The sequence below is a fragment of the Chrysochloris asiatica genome, unplaced genomic scaffold, assembly GCF_000296735.1.
Source record: "Chrysochloris asiatica unplaced genomic scaffold, ChrAsi1.0 scaffold00015, whole genome shotgun sequence".
In the NCBI taxonomy this organism is placed as follows: Eukaryota; Metazoa; Chordata; class Mammalia; order Afrosoricida; family Chrysochloridae; genus Chrysochloris; species Chrysochloris asiatica.
Window position 1 is genome coordinate 32,868,120 of NW_006408533.1, and position 17,636 is coordinate 32,885,755.

Sequence of the window (17,636 nt, forward strand, 5' to 3'; positions counted from 1 at the left end):
AAAGCCTAATCTTTTCCACGTGGTTCAAGATGGTGCTCAGCTAAAATTGTACATATTCCCATACTCCTTTATAGCTAGACTTGGTCATGTGACACACTAGTGGCCAGTTAGAGTTAAGCTTTTGTTTAGGGGTGTGTGGGGGGATTGTTTTGGTAAGCTATGTCTTCCTCATATACGCCTTCCTCCTATCAAAAACAGAGACAAATATACAGAGGAGGTGTAGCAACTTTGCAACCTGTGGTAAGAAGCTTGAGGGCCAAGGCAGATGTATTAAAAATGGTGGAGTAGGAAGATGGGGAAAGAATGTCTTCTTGATGACATTGCTGATATTCCAAACAGCCCTGGTGCCTCTGTTCAAAATGCTTGTCACTGTAACCCACTGCCATCAAATTTGTGAAATACCTCATAGCATGGATGAACCTGCAGGATATTATGCTGAGTGAAATGAGTCAATCACAAAAGGACAAATAATGCATGAGACCAGTGTTGTAAAAAGTGAAAAACAAAGAAAAAAGCTTTTCTTAATAAAAGAAACATTCTATGATGGTTACTTTATTGTTGTTGTTAGGTACCATCGAGTCAGTACTGACCCATAGCGACCTATGTACAGCAGAACGAAACGCTGCCCGATCCTGGGCCAATCTCACCACTGTTGCCACACTTGAGTCCATCGATGCTGCCATTTGGCCAATCCATCTCGTTGGGGGTCTTCCTCTTTTTCTCTGACCCTCCACCTTACCTAACATGATATCCTTCTCCAGTGACTGGTCCCTCCTGATAACATGTCCAAAGTATGAAAGACGAAGTTTGGCCACCTTGGCCTCTAAGGAGCACTCTGGCTGCACTTCTACCAAAATGGATCTATTGGTTCTTTTGGTAGCCCATGACACTTTTAGTATTCTCCTCCAACACCATAACTCAAAAGCAACAATTCTTCTATGGTCTTCATTATTCACTGTCCAGCTTTCATATGCTTATGAGTTTATTGAAAATACCATGGCTTGGGTCAGGCGCACTTTAGTCCTCAGGCTGACATCTTTGCTTTTCAACACTTTAAAATGGTCTTGTGCAGCAGATTTGCCTAGTGCAATACGTCATTTGATCTCTTGACTGCTGCTTCCATGAGCGTTACTAGGGAAGGGTAAATTATTTATTGGGTAATGGCTAGGCATGTGTTAACTTGGGTGATGGGAAAGGTAATCCAAAATGAGAGGGAGGTTGGCAGAGGAAAAACGAAGTTAGTGGCAGACACAGGGAGGAGTGCAAGTGTTAAAGTGAATAGAGGTCAATTCTGTTAACTGATGGTACATGGAGGGGGTAGCAGTCATTGTAATGACACAAAGTGTAGGATTTGTTGGATGTGGAACTGATGATGTGTTCTGTAAACCTTTGCTCAATTCACAGTCAAAGGTTTGAAAAAGGAAAGAAAGAACACAGCAAGGTATGAACTATTCATAAAACCCAAACACGAGGAGCAGGCTTATCTAAGGGAGTGGAAGAATTTTGCTTAATGTTATGACTTTGCCATGAGTTTTCTCCTTTGTAAAAGAGGATTTGGGGGATTTGCTGCTAGGACCACTGGTAGCACAAAAAGTTAAGCACTTTGCTGCTAACTAAAAGTTTGTTGGTTTGAACCCAACCGGAAGCTCAGTGGGAGAAAGACTGGTGATGTGCTTCCCTAAGGACTGCAGCCAAAAAACTAGTGGGTGGCAGGTGTGTGTGTAGCAGTTCTACTCCATCATAGAACTGCACAGCACTTAACAACAATAACACACTACACTTTGGAGTTAGTCGCAACAGCTTGGCTGGATGACGATGGAGAAAGAGAGAGAAAAACCTTAAATATGTTTGGGGATTGGAATGTCTCCACAATTCACTCGGTTCCCCTACATCTGTTGTTGCCCTTCCAATCTCTAGATATGAAACCATTTCCTCCAATAATGGGTGATTCCCATCAGACAGCCTTCCCTGATCCCATTGCTGCTGGGTTCTGTGTTCCCCTTTCCTAGAATGTCTTCTCTTCTCTCTGGAAATTCTGCCTGTGCTGCAAGCTCGGGCTCAGCTCTCTTTCCTTGGAGCCACAATCAGTTGACTTTGCAGTGCCTTGTTTGGTCTTCTGCTTGCTTCATCTGAAGAGTCCCCCTTTTTCCAGGCCAAGAAATAGGGCTTTCCCCCACAGTGTCTAACTATCCAGTGGATACTCAATGTAGACCAGATTAGATGCTATTAGCATGTACCCATGGTCCCAGAGAGGGCCACATTTTGAACCATGCTTCTAAACTCTATATTCTTAGCTTTAAGCACACATCTAGAACAATCTGTAACTCAAGTCCACTCATAAAGACTAAGTTATAAGGTAAAGCTAGAAGAAATCATCAAGTCTGATTCTCTGCCCAGCTAGAAGAAGCCAGGAGGAGGGGGATTTGTTGAGGGATCCTCCACTGATCTGGCTCATGACACGATGGAGACTAGAGCTCGTGTCATGTGACTGTGAGTCCAGCATCAGCATGGCCCTGGTTTCACCTGTCCACCTCATGACAATCTTTCCTCCCTTCTTCAGAGTTCTAGCCTGGTGAGCATTGCAGGCTGAGGTCTAGATGAAAACAAATCAGAATTCATGGTGCCGATTGCCTAAAAGAAAGAGTTGTATAAAATTGAATACTACTTTAACTGAATTAAGGTATCTGACTAATTAGAAGGACTTTAGATGTAACAGCATTTGTAAAGTGAAGAATAACTTTAAAAAGTGAGTACTCACCTCTTTCTTCCCTTGAGATTTAATGATGGTTTGTTTCATAAGTGGAGGATTTGGCAGTTATAAATCTTAATTATAATCAAAAGTGAAGAGTTATGAATTCATTTGGAAATTTGCAATGGGTATGTCCTGGTATGATGCTAGGGATAAACATTGGACTCATAACTGAAAGATCGGCAGTTCAAACCCACCAGTGGCTCTCGGAAACCCTGTATGCTGAGTCAGAACTGATTCAATAGCACTTAACAACAACAAACATAGTAGTCTTGGGGCCCAAGCCATCGTAACAATTGGCTCAAACATGACAATTGTGAGGCTGGCCCAGGACCAGACAGCAGTTCGTTCGGTTGTGTATAGGGTCACTATGAGTTGGGAGCAACTCCATGGTAACAACATGAATTACTTATAGAGTTACAATCTTAGATGCTCAAAACTGTAGTTTCCTGTTTCTTTACAATGGACCTCACCTTAGTTCTTCAGCCCTCATTTCCTCCAAAGGTGGAAACTTTGCATTTTAAGAGAGCTAGTCACTTCTCATTCTAACACGGTCAGTTCAGGATTTGTTTCATTCTCTTCTTCCTGCAGTAATTCAAGTTTCTGGGGACTTGGATATCTTTGGGCACTGAGGGAAGGACACTTTACTAACAGATGAAGTGTGATCCTTCCATGAGTTCTGTCCTTGTTGCATCTGTAGCGTGTGGCCTTGGTCACCTCTGTGGCTTGCAGTTGTCAGGTCCCATGCTCTTGGTGTTCTTCTTGTCCCAACTGAAAAGCCTCTTTGGCTCCAGATGCTCTGTGGGCTATGTCTGCACCTCCTGTGGGGAGCTTTGGAACGCTGGGTGAACAGGCTCCTAAGACTGGCTGATCTGACTAGACAGGTGCCCTAGCATGGCTAGTCTTCTGCCCAGGGCCATGTTGGACAAGAAGCTCCTCTGTGTGATCTAAGGCTCCTGAAAGTCAGGGGATGTTCTCTGCTTCTCTCAGATTCTCCTGAAACCATCTGAGATTTAGAATCAGGGTGTCAGTCACTCGGAACCAATCTATGTTCCTCTTGTCCCAAAGGGCAGGGCTGCTGGGCTCCAGCTCAGGGGTCCACCATCTAAACCCCAGTCCCACCTCACATTCTTCTTTCTTACCTGCTGTTTGATCTTACCTCTGAACTTGGGGGTTAGGTGGGTAAGAAAGTGGCATCACCTGTATTCTTCTCTGGCTCTGTGTTTTTTGTTTCAAAATCTATCCTCTGAAACATCTGAGCCCTTTTGAAGGGCCACCAGACACAAGACACTTTACTTTCTTACCTGACTCAGAGGGAGTTTCAGGTACCTGCTCTGAAATTCTAAGCTGGGCAATGGTGCCACTTGGCTGTATCCACCTTTCTTGGAGGGCAGGGAACCTGGAAGTCTGCCTAAGTGACAATGAAAGGTAACATGTAGGATGCACTGGGAGAATTAACCTATTATTTTCTCAAGATTGCAGCTACTACATTCAATAATTATGTTGAACAGCCTGGTGTATGACAAAACCTCCCAACAGGTAGCCAGCTACAGGCAGACTACAAGTAGAGCAGGGCCAGAGATGCTTTCAGCCCTGGAGACTTCAGGGAAACCTAGAGTCCCTGGAGCTATCAGCACTGGCTACTCACAGTTTGATGGGACTCCTCTGAGCACAGCATGAAGGGAACAGATTCCAAAGGGTTGTCATTCTTTGGTTCTGCACCTGCAGCAAACATAATGAACAATACTCTATTAGTTATTGCTAATTTTATGCATCAGTTTGGCTAGGCTATGGTTCCCAGTGGTTTGATCAAACACTAGCTCAGCTGTTGTTTCATAACATAATTGACCCACTGCCATCTAATCAATACCAACTCATAGCGACCCTGTGTAAGTTTTCTGAGGCTGTAAATTTTCATGGGAGCAGAAAGCTTCATCTGGTGGGTTTGAACTGCCGTTCTTGTAGTTAGCAATAATGTAATGTAATCAATCAATCATTTGAAAAAAGGAGCTTCCTTAAGGTGTAGTCGGCCTCAAGACTATAACTAGGTATTTTGGCGGAACTCTCTCTTCACTCTGGACTCTATTCATAGTCTGACTTCCAGATCTGGGGACTGAAAACAGCAGGAGTATACTTGCCATTTGACCTATGGATTTGTGGATGCCCACAATCCTGTGAGCCAATTCCTCGAATGAAGCCAATCTTTCTGTCATACTATATATACTTTGTTGTTGCTTCCAAGTGTCATCAAGTCTGTTCCGACTCATAGTGACCCTGTATAGGGTTTTCCAAGAGAAGCCGGTGGGTTTGAACTGCCGATCTTTGAACAGCAATCCAGTGCTGATCTTACAGTGCCACACCAGGAGACTAGGAGCCTTCAAAAAGTGTGGAAAAACTCCATTACTTTAAAAGTCCAAGGGACTATTTTTATTATATATCGTGGGTTCTGTTTCCCTAGGGAGCCCTGATTAAGACACCTGTGAAGAGTGATCGCCCTGTCCCTCCAGTGGAGCTGAGTCCAGCCAGGAACTGCTCCATTACCTGGATGTTTACTACAACCACTTCCTCATTTGGTCCACAGTGGTATGTGGAGCTACTGCAGGACCTGTGTTCTAGGCACCCATGGAGCAGAGGGCACAGCCCGAGGTGTGACGGGGGGACACTGGGTAGGACTCTTGGAGTTCACAGAGGAAGGCAGATCTCTGAATCTCTGCTTTACAGCTTTTGACTTCTCCGTTCCATTGGCAGCAGAAGCACCCTTTTTGGGAGGTCCAAGCCAAGAGTCCTGGGGTGGTGCTGTGGGTTAATGCACTGGACTGCAAAGTCAACTTGAACTGCAAGGTCATATCATATTAAAAATTCAAATGTTACATCACAGAGATTTCAACAGTAAGAGTGTCAGTGAATGAAAAGGGGGGAAAGCTGTTAGACATTAAAATATAAGAAACTATTGTAAACATTTAATTATTTTTAAAATGGTTAAAGTAGTTTGTATTACCTAATTGTGTAAAAAAGAAGCTTGGTGGTGCAGTGGTTAAGTGCTTGGCTGCTAACCTAAAGGTTGGTGGTTTGAACTCACCAGTCGCTCCTTGGGAGAAAGATGAGTCAATCTGCTTCCATTAGAAACCCTGTAGGTCAGTTCTACTCAGTCTTGTAGGATCCCAAAGAGTCTGAATTGATTCAATGACAATAGATTTTGTTTTGTTTTTAACTGTATTAATCAAGTTTCCGGTCAGTGGTGGTTGTGGAGAATTTGAAGAGATCATCACTAAACAGATCAATAGATCAGGAATCACATAGTGCTATGTCAAACACAGGGGTGTTCCATATGATAAGCACTGGACTGCAAATCACAAAGTTGGTGGTTCAAGCCCACCAGTTGCTCCAAGGGAGAAAGATGAGACTTCCTGCTCCTGCAAAGATTTAAAGCTTCAGAAACACTATACATGGTCACTATGAGTCAGAACTGACTCGATGACACTTAACAACAATGAAGTCAAACACAAAAACCCGATAGGCAATACCATTTTCACAGAAGTAAGTTCAGGTTTCTCATCAAAAATGTGAAAATACATTAATTCGAAATTGTTATACATATTTAATATCTTACCTAACGTTTAATAGTCTTACTATAAATGTTGTTGTTAAGTGCCATCAAGTCAGTTCTGACTCATAGAGACACCCTATATAGGGTTTCCAAGTAGCAGCTGGTGAGTTTGAACTGCCAAACTTGTGGTTCAAATCGACCTTGGGCCCAGTGTTTATCTTACAATGCTATGCCAGAACTCTCTCTCTGTACAGGGTTTCCGAGCGTAGTGGTAACGAATCAGGCTGCGAACTGCAAGGTCAGCAGTTCGAAACTACCAGCTGTTCCGTGGGAGAAAGAGGAGGCTTTCTGCTCCCATAAAGATTTACAGCCTCAGAAACCCTGTACAGGGTCGCTATGGGTCTGAACCGACTCCATGGCACTTAACAACAACTATATATATATATATATTATATATTATAAATACATAATATAAAATATATAATAATAAATAATCCATCAAGCCCCAGTTGTTAAGTGCCATGGAGTTTGTTCTGACTCAGAGCAACTGTATGTGCAACAGAACAAACCACTGCCATGCTCACAGTTGTTACCATGCTTGAATCCATTGTTGCAGCCTGTGTCAATCTATCTCATTGAAGGTCTTCCTATTTTTTGCTGACCTTCTACTTTGCCATGCATGATGCCCTTTTCCAGGGTCTGTTCCCTCCTGGAACATGCCCAAAGTATGTGAGATGAAGTCTTACCATCCCCATTTTAAAGAACGATTCTGGCTGTACTTCTTCCAAAACAGATGAGTTCATTCTTCTGTCAGTCCATGGTATAGTCAATATTCTTCAACAGGTCCATAATTCACCTGTGCCATTTCTCCTTCCATCTTTCTTCTTCACTGTCCACCGTTCCCATGTCTCTGAGGTGACTTGGATCAGGCACACCTTAGTCTTCAAAGTGACATCTTTGCTCTTTAGCATGTTGAAGAGGTCTTTTGCAGCAGACTTTCCCTATGCAATATATCATTTGATATCTTGACTGCTGCTTCCATGGACATGGATTGTCGATCCAAGTAAAATGAAATCCTTGACAACTTTAATCTTTTTTCTGTTTGGGGTGATGTAGCTTACTGGCTCAGTGGTGAGTATTTTTGTTCTCTTTATGTTTAGGTCTAATCCATATTGAAGGCTGTATTCTTTAACTTTCATCAGTAAGTGCTTCAAGTCTTCTTCAATTTCAGCAAGCAAGGTTATTCCATCTACATATTGCAGGTTGTTAACAGCAAAAATGGATTCTTCTAGCCCCATATACTAGTCTAGCCCCATATACTAGATGCCATGATGTCTATTCTGGTTTATGATGAACCCATACATATCAAAGTATAATAGTGCTCCACAGAATTTTCAGTGACTGATTTTTTGGAAGTAATTCACCAAGCTTTTCTTGTGAGGTACCTCTGGACAGCCTCCAGCTTTTTGGTTAGCAGTTTAGTGCTTTCACTGTTAGAACCACCCAGGGACTCCTAGCTCCATACAACCCTTTGTCATTGAGAGGATTTCGGCTCATAATGACTAGAAGACAGAGTAGAACGGGCCCATAGGGTTTTCATGGCTGTAAATCTATACAGAAGCAGATTACCACAACTTTATTCAATGGAGTGGCTGATAGCTTCAAGCCACTGATCTTTTGGTTTAGCTGCAGAGTGTTTTAGCCATTCCATCACCAAGGAGACTCCCAAATCCTTGCCAGTGTATCCCATTGAGCAGCACAAATATTATTTTTTTAATGTGCTAAAATATAAAAATGTTTAGGAGCACCAATCTGGTGGAAAGAATGTGAATTCTGGATGCAAACCAACTACTACTCTAGTCCCACCTCTGCCATGTACGTAGACTTGGTACAACCTATTCACCTGTCTTGGAGGTTCAGTTTTGTTATACGCAGAAAGGAGAGGTAGCACCTCCTTCCAGGACTGGACTGAGACTCAAAGACCTTCCTTCACTGGAGCCTCAAACTAATCTCACTTTATACCTCTGTGTGACCTTGAATGAGATCCTTAGCCTTTCTGGGCCCCATTTTCCCAGCATTAAAGATTCACATGCTGCCTTCTTGTTCCTGGGTTGTATTGAGGCTCAACTCAAGGCATGGCTGGGTCTCGGAGTCCCATCCATCAGCTTCTCCAGGAAGAGAGGACCCGGTTCCCAGCATCCTCTGCCACTCGCTGATTTAGTATTCTGAATCCAGAATTTATAGAGCCGCCTTCCTCTGACAAATCATCCATCAGAGGCAGACACTCGAAAGATGGAAGGGGAAAAAATTAAAAACCTGTTTATTGCTCAACTTGCTCTAGGCATGTTTTAGCTTATTGTTCAGTTCTGTTCATTTCAGTGCCACAATTTGAATGGCTTTCTTACTTGCTGTGGCTAACATGCCTATGCATATATGGAAGGATGTACTCACATAGCTAGATTTATCTCTGGCAAAATGAAAAAATACATAAGAAATCAAATAGCAAGCAAAGTTCCTAAGGCTCAGGATGAGGCAGGGAACCTCTGGGACCCACCTGGGCCCATTCCTAGCTCCCTGTACCCTCGTAGTGACTCAGATCTCGCTGTGATGAGGTGCTGCATGCACTGCGGGTCTCTATTGGGTATGCTGCACTTGTTCTTGTTGATGTCAAGGGAGTTTGTGGGCAGGACAAGTACGGAATACACAATGGCAACAGGCAGCCAAGCAGGCAGGGTGATCCTGGGGTAGGCGTGAGGTAGGAATAGATCAGGTGCCATCTTCAGAACAGAGTTAGTTTGACTGGGGCTTTGGTCTCATTCAGTTCTTTAAGGACAAAGCAGGGTCACCTTACTATTGTAAATGATACTCAGCAGGAACTCAGGAATCCTGGGTTAACTACCATAGTGGTTGAGGAGGGGGCATCTCTGGTCCGGTTGTTTGGGTTTAGATTCCACTGTCACCACTTCTAGCTGTTTGACCTTGAGTTAGTTACTCTCTCATTCTATACCTCAGTTTCCTCATTTAACTAATCTGTGAAATGAGAATGCTAATATCCTTGTTGGAGTTCTGGTGTGGTACTGCAAGTTAATGAGTTGGACTGCAAGGTTGGTGGCTCAAGCTCACCAGCCGCTCCTCGGAAACCATATACAGGGTCACTATGAGTTGAAACCAACTTGATGGCACTTAACAACAACAGTGTCCTTGTTAATATGAGGGTTAAGATTGAAGTGTCAAAGACTTCATGTTGTTCAGATCAACCATCAATACTCATGGAAATAGCAATCAAGAAATCAAACGAGGCATTGCATTAGGCAAATCTGCTACACAGACCTCTTTAAAGTGTTGAAAAGAAAAACATCAGTTTGAGGACTAAGGTGCACTTGACCCAAGCCATGGTATTTGCAATAGCCTCACATATGCATATGAAAGTTGGAAAATGAATAAGGAAGACCATAAAATAATTGATACATTTGAGTTATGGTATTGGAGGAGATACTAAAAGTACCATGGACTATCAAAAGAACAAACAAATCTGCGTTGGAAGAAGTACAGCCAAAAAGCTCCCTGGAAGCCAAGATAACCAGACTTTGTCTCTCATACTTGGGACATATTGTCAGGAGGGACCAGTCCCTAGAGAAGTATATCATGTTTGGTAAAGTGGAGGGTTGGAAAAAATGAGGAAGACCCCCAACTAGATGGATTGCACAGTTGGTTCAGGCATAGCAACGATTGTGAGATTGGCCCAGAATGAGGCACTGTGTCATTCTGTTGTGCATAGAGTTGCTATGAGTCAGTACCACCTCGACGGCACCTAACAACAACAATGAAGGTTAATTTGAAGAAAGGGCCCTGGTGGCACAATGATTAAGTGCTCAGGTGCTAACTGAAAGGCCAGCAGTTTGATCCCAGCAAGCTCCACAAGAGAAAAGACTATCTGCTCCAATAAAGATTTCCAGCCTAGGAAACTCTATGGGCCAGTTCTACCCTGTCACATGGGGTTGCTGTGTGTTAGGATGATCTCAAAGGCACACAGCCAGCACAAGCACTGACAAGACACATGACCTGTGGAAGGTGCCTGATCAGCACTGGGTTGCTAACCACAAGGTTGGCAGTTCAAACCTACCAGCCACTCCTTGGAAACCCTATGCAGGGTTGCTATGAGTCAAAACTGACTTGACAGCACATAGCAACAATAATCATTATAAATTTGACATGTGTGTCTGCATGATCCACTTCAGCTTCCTGGGTCACAGCTACTGCCTTAGTAAAGTCAAGATGGGAATACTTGTTCCACCTATTTCATAGGTTGTTAGCTAATCACATGAACTGATGAGTGTGTCGTTTTCAGAAGAGTACGTATTAGGGATGGTCAACACTGGAAGGCTTCCCTCCAATAGTGCCAACTATTGAGCCCCCACTTGGGGTAGACTATATTGGCCTTCACCAGGAAAGAAGGTCTTCCCTGCACCCCTAGCAAACATATCTAAACTATAACTAAACTGTATTTTGTAACTTGGCTGCTAACAGACAGGTTCAAGTTTACCCAGAGGCACTTTGGGAGAAAGGCGATGTACTTCTGAAAAATCAACCACTGTAAATCCTATGGAGCACAGCTCTACTCTGACACTCATGGGGTCATCATGGATTGGAACTGACTTCATAGCAACCAGGTTTTAATTTGACATGGAGGCATTTGTTGAGCCTGTTTGGTGAAAGTTCTGACTTGTGACTCAAGTCTATCATATCTTGTTTTCAATTTACTTTATAATCTGTATCTGTAGTAGTAATATTTTACCAATTACCATTTCTAAAGGGGGCTTATAAGGGAGACTAATCAAGTGAATAGTTAAGGTTTTATGTCAACTTGGCTTGACCAGGATTCTCAGATGCAGTAATCACCTCCATAATGAGATCTAACATGATGTCATTATCTTGTGTGCTATATATCCTTCCTTCTCAGATTAGCTAATGCGGCCAGATGCAACATGCAGGATTAGGTTGTATCTTGAGTCAATCTATTAGAGATATAAAAGGAGACAGAAGTAAGCCGAGAGAGAAGGACCTACTATCACCAAGAAAGAAGCACCAGGAGCCGAGTATGTCCTTTGTACCCGGGGTCCCTGTTCTGTGAAGCTCCTAGATCCAGGGAATGGTTGATGTCAACACACAAGGAGATCTCTAAGGAATTCTGGGCCTACAGATGCTGACAGGAAACATGGACCTTTCTCCAGAGTCAGACTCAACCCTCTGAACTGTGAGAGAGTACATTTCTGTTTGTAAAAGTCATCCACTAGAGAACTAAGGGAACATCCATTATATTAAAGGAATTTTATGTTTGTTTTTGACATCTCAGCTCCCCTACTTACTTTGCATGTAGAGAAGCCCTTGTCATTGAGTTGGTTCTGACTCATAGGGACTCTTTATAGGGTTTCCAAGGAGTGACTGGTGGGTTTGAGCCACAAACCTTGCAGTTAGCAATCCAGGGCATATCCTACAGTGCTACATGAGGACTCCCGAGAAGGTCTTAGAGAAATGTAATATTTAACCAATGACCATTTTCTAGAGGGGGCTTATGAGAGAATGGACCTTCCCATACTGAAAGAGACTAGACAAACATGTTCTTTGCTGTGGCTGGGGACAGGATAGCACACACAGGGCCTCGTCTAGAGAGCTGTCCAGAGAACTCCAAGGTCATCTTCTGGAAAATGTGGGTTGTGAGCTGAATTTCAATGGCGGGTTGCAAACTTGGACAGGTGGTGAAGAGGCTATAGCAGTAGGGACAGGGGCTACCCTATAGAAGTACTGGGGCCCTAGGTCACCAATCCACCTGAAACTGGGCTCACAAGCATGCACATACATAGCAACATGCACAGCCTCAGTCTGATTCCGATTCTGAGGCACTGCAACTGTGGTAACCTCATGTATGGCAGAGTAAAACTGCTCCACAGGGTGTTCAGGGCTGATGGGGGGGAAGTGGATCACCAACTCTTTCTTCTGAGATACCGCTGGGTAAGTCTTCAGTTAGCAGCTGAGTGTGGTAACTGTTCACATCACCAAGAGACCCCCATGATTTACAAAAGTTGCTTTGAAAAAAGAGGATGCTGTTAGAAACACCAAATGCTGATGTAGGTAGGAGTCTGATGAGGTGCTTCTGGGAAACATTCTTCTTCCTGAAAATCAGTTAATTGTGTTCTTTATTACTTGCAGCTAAGAACATCTTTACTGATGGAGTTAGTCTACAAATACAATCCGCAGAATCGGTTGTGTGGATTTATTTCTCTGTTGACTTTTAAATCCCTGGTACTGAGATGCAGAGACAAGGGTTAAACCTAATCCCCCTTTTGTAGGCCTACATCAAACACAAAACAAAACAAAGCCAGTGTAACAGAGTAGAACTCTGCTCCATAGGTCTTCAGTGGCTGATTTTTCAGGTTCTTCTTTTAAGATACCTCTGGGTGGACTCAAATCAACTTTCAGGTAACAGCCAAGCGTGTTCATCATTTGCCACCACCCATGGACTCGCTGGCTTAGGCAAGCATAGTTGTGTAGGCAGACGGGCCAATGAATATGGGGTCTGGAAGGCATTAATTTCCCTTCAACAGGTCAAGGAAAAGGTTGTAATGGGTAAGGGAGTGGGGACGTAGAGGCAGGCAGCACTGAGGGGAAGGGAAGAAGCATAGTTTGGTCCCTTGTGCCAACGTCACCAATCTAAAGCATTTTATGCTTTCCACTGTGGGTTAAATGCACCTGACTGCAAAGCCATTTGAACTGCAAGGTCGGTGGTTTAAGCTCACCAGCTGCTCCTTGGAAACCCTATACAAAGTCGCTATGGGTTGGCACCAACTCGACGGCACTTTACAACAACAACAATGATCCAAGCAGAGTCACCACTCTTCTGTCAGTTTGTCCTACTGTGGTACTTGTGTGTTGCTGTGATACCGTAAGCTATTCCACTGGTATTTTAAATATCAGCAGGTCACCCATGGTGGACAGATTTCAGTGGAGCTTCCAGACTAAGACAGACTAGGAAGAAAGAGAGGCCGATCACTTTTGAATGTTTAGCCTCTGAGAATCTTATGAATAGCAGTGGAACGCTATCAGATACAGTGCCAAAAAATAATTCCCTCAGATTGGAGGGCACTCAAAATGTGACTGGGGAAGAGCTGCCTCTTCAAAGTAGAGGTAACCATGGTGATGTGAATGGAAGAAACTTTCAGGACCTTCGTTTGTTAAAAGATGACTCAAAATGAAGAGAAACAGTTGTAAACATCCATTAATAATTGGAACATTAATAATTGAAACATCCATAAAAACAGTTGTAAACATCCATTAATAATTGGAACATTAATAAATGAAACATCCATAAAAAATGGAATGTATGAAGAATAAATACAGGAAAATCCGAAGTTGTCAAAAATTAAATGGAAGGCATAAAGATAGAAATCCGAGGCATTAGTCAGCTGAACTGGCATGGTATTGGTCATTTTGAATCTGATAATCATATGGCTTACTGTTCTGGGAAAGACAAATTCAGGAGGAATGGCATCACATTCATCATCAAAAAGAATATTTTAAGATCCATCTTGAAATACAATGCTGTCTGTGATACGATAATAGCCATACACTTACAAGAAAGACCAGTTAATACCCCTATTATTCAAATTTACACACAAACTACTGAAACCAGGATAATAAATTTAAAGAATTTTACCAACTTCTTCAGTCTGAAATTGATCAAACATGCAATCAAGTTGTATTGATAATTACTGGTGATCAGAATACAAAGTTTGGAAATGAAGAAGAGTCAGTAGTTAGAAAATATGGCTTTGATAATAAAAATGGTGCTGGGGATTGCATGATATCATTTTGGAAGGCCAATAACTTATTTGTTGGAAATACCTTTTTAAAACAACATAAAAGCTAACTATACACATGGACTTCAGCAGATGGAATACACGGGGATAAAATTGACTACGTCTATGGAAAGAGACTGTAGAAAAGCTTAATGTCATCAGTTAAAACAAGTCTGGGAGCCAAATGTGAAACAGACCATCAATTACCCATATGTAAGTTCAGGCTGAAGCTAAAGAACATTAAAATAAGAGCCAAAATATGATCTTGAACATATCCCACCTGAACATATCTCAACAGAGTTGATGTATTAGACACTAATTACCAAAGACCAGAAGAACTGTAGGTTGCTATAAAGAACACCATACAGAAGAAAACAAAAGGTCAGTAAAAAGACAGGAAAGAAAGAAAAGACCAAAATGGATGTCAGAAGAAACTCTGAAACTTATTCTTCAGCATAAAGATGTTTTATAAAAGCAAAGGGAAGAAATGAGGAAGTAAAAGAGCTGAACAGAAAATTTCAAAGGGAAGATCCAGAAGATAAAGTATTATAAAGAAATTTGCAAAAACATGGAATTAGAAAACCAAAAGGGAAGAGCACACTCAACATTTCTCAAGTTGAAAGAACTGAAGAAAAAAAATTGAAGCCTCGACTTGCAATATTGAAGAATTCTATGAGCGAAAAATTGATGCAGAAAGCACCCAAAGAAGATGGAGTCACTGTTCCAAAAAGAAATGGTCGATGTTCAACCGTTTCAACAGGTAGCAAATGATCAAAAATTGATGATACTGAAGGAAAAAGTCCAAGTTGCCCTGAAGACTTTGACAAAAACAAAACAAAACAAGATGCCAGGAATTGAGGAATACAAATTGAAAAATTTCTGTGCCAAGAAATTTGGAAGAACCACTATCTGGCCAATTAATTTACTAATTTGAGGAGATCCATATTTGTGCCCATTCCAAAGAGAAGTGACACAATGGAATGAGGAAATCACTGGACAATATCATTACTATCACATGCAAGTAAAATTTTGCTGAAGATAATTAAAAAATGGCTTCAACAGAACAATGACAGGGAACTTCCAGAAATTCAAGCCAGATTCAGAAAAGAACATGAAAGTAGGGCTATCATTGCCAACATGAGATGGATCTTGGCTGGAAACAGAATACCAGAACAATGCTTCCTTGTGCTATATTGACTATATGGATCATAACAAGTTATGAATAACATTGTGAGGAGTGGGTATTCCTTAATTGTGCTCATGAGCAACCTGTACATAGACCAAGAGGCAGTTGTTAGAACAGAATAAGTGGATATTGAATGGTTTAAAAATCAGGAAAGGTATGTGCCAGGGTTGTATTCTTCACTATATTTAATGTGTGTGCTATGCAAATAATATGAGAATCTGGATTATCAGAAGAAGAACATACTATCAGGATTGGAGGAAGACTTTAATAAACTGTGATATATAGATGATACAACCTTATTTGCTGAAAGTGAAGAGGACTTAAAATACTTACGGATTAAGATCTTGGTATGAATTGCATCTCAATATAAAGAAAATGAAAATCCTCACAGCTGGACCAATAAATAACTTCATGATAAATGGAGGAAAGATTGAAGTTGTCAAAGACTTCATTTTGCTTGGGTCTACAATCAACACTAATGGAAGCAGCAGTCAAGAAATTAAATGACATATTGCATTATATAAATCTGCTTCACAGGACCTCTTTAAAATGTTCAAGGGCTTGAGGACTAAGGTGCACCTGACCCAAGGTGTGGTATTTTCAGTAGCCTCATATGCATGTGAAAGTTGGACAATGAATAAGGAAGGCCAAAAAAGAATTGATGCATTTGAGTTATGGCGCTGGAGGAGTATACTAAACATATCATGGACTGCCAGAAGAACAAATAAATCTGTGTTGGGAGAAGTACAGCCAGAGTGCTCCTTAGCAACCAGGGACCTGTTCCTAGAGAGGTACATCATGCTTGGTAAAGTGGAGGGTTAGCAAAAAAGAGGAAATCCCTCGATGAGATGGGTTGGCACAGTGGCAGCAGCAGTGGACTCGAGCTTGATAATTGTAGTGTTGGTGCAAGACCAGGCAGTGTTTTGTTCTGTTCTCTGTAGGGTTGCTGTGAGTCGGAGCCACCTCGACAGCACCTAACAACAAGAACATCCAATCAAGGAGTCCTTGTGTGATGCTGTAGAATAAGCATGGATTTCTAACAGTAAGGTAGTCGGTTCAAATCCACTAACTATTCCTCAGAAACCATATACAGGGTCTCTATGAGTCAGAACCAACTTGATGGCACTTAACAACAGCAAGCAAGAAACATAAAATCTCATTCTTGACCCCTTGTCCCTCCACTATCCTTTGTTTGAGATCTTCTCTCCCCCTCACAGCCAAGTCACTTCCTGTCTTCCCTTTCACCTCTCAAAGTCGAATGCAGATTGTATCCTGCTCTGCAAACTCCTCTAAAATGGAACAATACCCAAAGACAGGCCTCCTGTTTGCTAAACCCAGTGAGTTCTGCCTAAGCTGGTAGACCGGGTTCATCTCTCACATCTGCACACTATCCCTTCAGTCTTTAAGTTCCAACCACTCAGAATGCCTTGCCGTTCCCCTGCTGAATCCAGCCTATGATAGTCTGTCTCAGCCTAGGTCACTCTGCACTTTTCCTAACCCTCACTTCCCCTTCACCTCCATGTAGGTGCCTTGGGCTTACACAGTCCTTATCACTATGGGATTGTTGTATTTTTGGTTTTTTTTTTAAAGTTTTTATTGTGAGTTAAGTGAAGGTTTACAGATGAGATAACCAGTTTTGCATTCAACAAATCATGCACTTTGTTTCAGCTCAGTGACTGCAATTGTGTCCATGTAGCAACAGTTATCCTGCTTCCTCTCTGTGGTTCCTATTTGCATTCATCTTTCTATCCCTTCTTAACTTTGTCCTTAGGTAGATGTTGCCCTTTTGATTTTGAAGGACTGGCCATTCCATGGTGAGCATACCTTACTTGAGCTGTTGTCCTGCCTCTATACTGATCTACTACTTGGCTAAAAGCTGGGTCACGAGGGTGAGTTCCTTTCCACACCTGAGAGGTGGCTGAGGGCCATAGTCTCAGGATCCTCTAGTTTCTTTCTGACCAGTAAGCCCAGTCTTTTTTTTTTTTAAAGTAATTTTTAGTTTTGTTCCACATTTTCTGCTGCTCTATCCAGGACCTTCTAATGTGATCTCTTTCAGAACAATTGGTAGTGGTAGCCGGGCACCATCTAGTTCTTCTGGTCTCAGAGTCATGGAGACTGATGCTCACATGTTTCCATTAGCCCCTTAGATTAATTCATTTCAAACCTCTTCAGTTCTCATCATTCTTCTTTCTTCTGCACATAGAGAGACCAATATGCTGTTAATAGACATCTTAGACAGCCTCTCATGAGCTTTTTTTTTTTTTTTTTAAATTTAAGGTTTTTATTGTGGATTGAGTGAAA